Source organism: Mus musculus, chromosome 6 (assembly GCF_000001635.26).
Source record: "Mus musculus strain C57BL/6J chromosome 6, GRCm38.p6 C57BL/6J".
NCBI classification, from domain to species: Eukaryota; Metazoa; Chordata; class Mammalia; order Rodentia; family Muridae; genus Mus; species Mus musculus.
In genome coordinates, this window is record NC_000072.6 from 112540949 (window position 1) to 112546264 (window position 5316).

Genomic DNA, 5316 nt, shown 5'->3' on the forward strand with positions numbered 1-5316 from the left:
TGTCTCTTGTGAGACTATGCCGGGGCCTAGCAAACACAGAAGTGGATACTCACAGTCAGCTAATGGATGGATCACAGGGCTCCCAATGGAGGAGCTAGAGAAAGTACCCAAGGAGCTAAAGGGATCTGCAACCCTATAGGTGGAACAACAATATGAACTAACCAGTACCCCTGAGCTCTTGACTCTAGCTGCATATGTATCAAAAGATGGCCTAGTCGGCCATCACTGGAAAGAGAGGCCCATTGGACACGCAAACTTTATATGCCCCAGTACAGGGGAACGCCAGGGCCAAAAAGGGGAAGTGGGTGGGTAGGGGAGTGGGGGTGGGTGGGTATGGGGGCTTTTGGTATAGCATTGGAAATGTAAATGAGCTAAATACCTAATAAAAAATGAAAAAAAAAAAGAACTTGCATAGTGTTAGAAGTCAGAAAGCACTGACCGTGGTGGTGCACCCCTTTAATACCCACACTGGGGAGGCAGATAGATTTCTGTGGGTTTGATGCCAGCTTGTTCTACATAGAGAATTCAGGCCAGTGAGGATTACACAGTGAGACTCTGTCTCAAAAACTTACAAAGTACAGTTAATTGTTCCTCAGTTTTGCCTCCAAGTAAATGGATCAAAATGTTAATCTAAGAATAAAGGCAGCCAGAATAGCAGTTACTTGGAACAAGGGCATTTACCAGCAGTGGGCTGAAGGGAGCGTGCTGAATGCTGAGTTGTTTTAATCTTCACAAAGATGTTATTACACGGGTGTCTAAATTTTTAAAATTTAAGTAAACAGTTCGTTTTAGATTTATATATTTTACCGTCTGTAAGTTGTATCTCGGTGGGTCATGCCTGCAATCCCACTCCTTCTCAGTGAGTCCTGGGAGGTAACAGTTAAGAACCATCGAAGAACCCACCACAAGGACGAAAGGTAGTGTAACGTCATGGATGTCTACCAAGAGAAGAGAAAAAGAGTACCTCTGACTGCACCGGTACAGGAACTAACATGCTCTATTTGATTCCTGTCTTGATTGATTTTCTACATTTCCTGCTACTGTAATAAAACACTTGAAGCTAAGAATCTATTTTTTAAGAAGGCTAATTTTTGCTCTCATTCATGATGCCAACATCTGCTTTGCTTCTGGCACCACCTGTTGTGTCAAACAGTGGTGGAGATGCTAAAGGAGATACAAGAGACTCCAGAACACAAACTGGGGGAGGGGAAGGACAAAGAGCTGAATTGTATTCTAGCAGTCTGCTCTTGCAGGAACTATATTCCTAGAATGACAGTCTTTAAGGAGAGGCACGAGTCCCTCCTATAGGCCTCACCTCCCAACACCACGGCATTTCAGATCAATTCAGCACCAGTTTTGGTAGGGTCAAACCACATCCAACGCTTAGTAATTCTGTCCTTTCCAGCTGAGAAACTGAAATGACTTCATTTTTCTGAAATATAGTAAAAAAGATGTATTGCAAAGACTCAGTTATGGATTGGTTGGTTGAATGCAGTCTCCCACTCTCCGTAGGAAACACACAGGATAGCCAACAGATGCTCAAAGGAGGTCAAATTCCTTAAGGTTGCAATGGAACATGTCTGTGAAGTGATGTTCTTACCACCCACAGAAGCCAGCTCTACTAGAAACAGAATGATGTTGAAGAGGTCTTTGATTGTTGCTACCTGATGAGGAAGAGTCTTATGGGCAGTTAGAGCAGGGTAAGGAGGGGCATGTTCTGCAGTGTTTCTGAGGAGGAAGCCTGGGCGCTGTCAGGAATTATCTGGGTTCAATTTGGAATGGCCACCCTCCTTTTCATGATGAGCAGATACACACTGATGATTCTATCATATGCCTGACCACACACAGCTGCTTTTAGATCTTATGTGAAGTCAAAATGAAAGTCATCCTTGGGTTCACAGTACAGATAATATCAGCCTTCCCATTCTTTTCTGGTGCTCACTTATCAGTGCCACTTCCCTGTTTTGCACCCCACACACATACACACACATACACACACAGGCCTCTGGATGCAGAGATATAAGGATGAAGTAATGTCTACAAACTCAAAGTGGCAGGCAGGAAACAGTCATCTCAGACCTAACGATCAGCTAGATTTAGTTACCACCTACTAGTCTAATATATTCTACTTATTTGATTTTAAAATAATGAAGCACTGGACAAATCAAATCTCCTTTTCTCCAGGAAGTCATTTTTACAGAACAAATGCACTCTCTTGAAGCTGTCGTAAGAATGTGAAAGCTTGTGTCCTTTCTTTGCAAGGGTGATAACACCCACTTTGGGGTATGATGGCCACCTGTCAGAGACAGGTGCTGCTGAATGTTCAGGAAAGGCAAGTGACATCATTCCAGCATGAGGGCATCAGGCTCTCACAGTCTCTACTTAGTTCTGAGCCAAAGACAGGCAGCCTTCAGGGAGACTGAGTGTCTCAGGGGCATAGATCAGGCAGCTCGGAGGTTCCAAAGGATCACCTGGGCTACTCACTTCATTCTTCCTGCCCTAACATTAATCAAGGACTGGCTCACAGTCAGGGTCAGAAGGAGGATGAAAAACATCTAGAACAACAGGTATCAGATGGTCTGGAAGAGGTGGAGCCTGTGACCCCACTGAGAATCTTCAAATGATTCTTCCAGAGGTCAGGATGGGTGGCTTGAACATGTTCTCGGTATGTTTCAGCTTCTCCCAGGGTCCAGGTTCCTCCCAGAGCAAGTGCATTCATTTTTCTGGTGGACAGTCCTCACTTTATCCTCACTCAGTTCCATGGAATTTTATCAATGGCTAAAATTACTGAGCCTCAGTTTTCTTATGTTAAGATGCTGTTGTGAGGCCAGGCAGTGGTGGCGCATGCCTTTAATCCCAGCATTGGGGAGGCAGAGGAAGGGGATTTCTGAGTTCGAGGCCAGCCTGATCTACAGAGTGAGTTTACACAGAAAAACCCTGTCTCGAAAACACCAAAAAAGAAAAAAAAAAAAAAAAAAAGATACAGAGTTCTGACTGTAGGTGCCTGGATCAAATAAGTAGTTATCAAAAATAGACCTGGGCCAGCAAGATGACTCAGTGGGTAAAGGTTTGGTTTCCTCGTTCTATATGTTGACGGACAGAACTAAATCCTGAAAGTTGTCCTCTAACCTCTACACATGCTATGTTCAACTAAATGAATGTGACTTTTAAGAATACGATTATACAGTGCTGAACTAAGCAGGCCTCTCTGATACGTGAAAGAGGTTTCTTCCAAGAAGCCATGTGAAAACTCTGGACATCACTTCCGACTGTCAATATCACAAAAACTGTATCATGGGAGCTCGAGAAGGAAGCCTCCAGCAAAGCTTGCCTGACTCACTCAAGAATGAAAGAGGGCAAAAACTACAGTAAAATTCCACTTTTGTCTAACTTTTCCATAATAGACTTACTGGAGTGGTAAGAAGCAAGGCAGACCTTTGTTCAGCTCTCAGCCCAGCTTGCAAAGTTGTGGGATCTCAAGCAAGCCAATTAACAGCTCACTCATAAAGTATGATTGTAAGAACGAAATGAGATCATGGATATTAAGGGTGGGACTTTGTTACACAAGAGCAGCAGTCAGTGCGGACCCAGAAGCAAAACAAGGGAGTCAAGTCTTTACCGCTTCTCCAACCTTGCACAGAGCCTCTGGATACCACAAGGCCACACTGTCTGTGAGCTCACAGTCATAGCTGGCTTACACGTGGGCTTATTTCTACATCACCTCTGCCCTATGCCAGGCAGCCACTTCAGCATCTCACCTATGCCTTCCCTGGCCTTGCTTTCCCATACCTGCTGCAGCCCATACCACAAGGCTCAGGGGTCAGGAGGTGGGAGTTGGGAAGACTTCAGTGTGTACACAGGTCATGAGGCAGCAAATTCCATCCCCTTACCCATGAGAGGCAACTGATAAGGAAGGCCTGGGCACCGGGAGGCTGGAGAGATGGGAGGGATAATGGCTGGAAAGTACACAGCACTTTCAAAACATGAATAGGTCCAACGGCCCACCCTAAACTTTGGTTTAACTATAACACTGGGCCTCTTGGAAGTGTCTACAAATTAAAGTTCTAATTTGGGACTAAAGCAAAGGAAAATATTAACTTTAAATAGTGATGGTGTTGGGGAGGGGACAAGACAAGAGAGATGGCTCAGCAGGTAAGAGGGCTTGCTTCTCTACCAGAGGACCAGACTTAGGTTCTCAACACCATGTTTCTCATTTACTTATAATTCTAGCTCCAGGGGATCCAACACACTCTTCTAGCCTTTGTGGGTAACCACACACACACACACACACACACACACACACAAATAATTAAACAAACAAACAAATAGATAAATCTTTTTTAAAACATATATACAGTGGGCTGGAGAAACAGCTCAGTAGTTAAGATGTTTCGGGGGACTTGGGTTTGATTCCTGGTGCCTATATGGAAGTTCACTGTCTCTACCTCTAGTTCCAAAGGATCAAAAACTCTCCTGTCTTCCTAAGTAATGCATGTATATAGTACACATGCAGGCAAAACACTCAGACATAAAATAGGTCATACACACACACACAAATATATATAGTGAGATACACATATACACACACACACACACACCACCACCACCACCACCACCACCACCAATTTTTCTAATCCATTGTGGGAAGCATTTCTAATATGGCTGACGTTTCCCCCAAAGAAAGACAGCTAGAGTTGTCACAGGCAAGTGGAGAGGAGAGTCACTTAGCCACTTGATGGTGTTTCCAGGCACAATTGCATCAAACTTCATCTCCCCAGACCCCACACATCTTTCAGGAAACCAAGTGTTTGGGAATGTCAGTCGCAGAGAGTCATAGGGCTGGAGACATGGCTCAGTGTTTAAAAGCACTTGCTACTCTCTCAGGTGCCTGGTTTGGTTCCAATCACCTAGATGGTGGCTCACAGCCCCTCTCTTGGCCTATCCTGGCACAAGACATGTAGGTAGTACATATATACACATATGCAAAACACTCATAGATGTAAAATTAAAAAAAATAATATTTAAAACCAAAACCACCTAGCTCTAATAAAAACTAGCAAACCAAGGGTTAAAAAAACAAGCCTGCTTTCTTAGAAAGATGGATGGCTTATACCTGCACTCTGTATGTCAGCAGTGGCCCCAACACCAAGTTAACCCATCAATTGATGACATCACTTTTCTCAGACTCTATTTGTAACTCGTACACGGCTGCTCAACCCACTTATTCTGACGCAGACACAAAGGACAGGGCCATACCAGGTCTTCACACACCGTAGCAGCTGCAGTCATGAGAAGTGTTCTAGGGCAGCCTGTCTG

The 5316-nt window shown here is 44.2% G+C and overlaps 1 long non-coding RNA gene across 1 annotated transcript; it reads right to left on the reverse strand.

Moving 5' to 3' along the window:
• Positions 1-814: 814 nt before the first annotated feature.
• On the reverse strand, positions 815-5316 carry Gm35706. The gene is made up of 3 exons (XR_377962.2): positions 5257-5316; positions 1316-1432; positions 815-938 (listed from the first exon to the last, which is right to left on the reverse strand). It is a non-coding gene; the product is annotated as a predicted gene, 35706 (long non-coding RNA).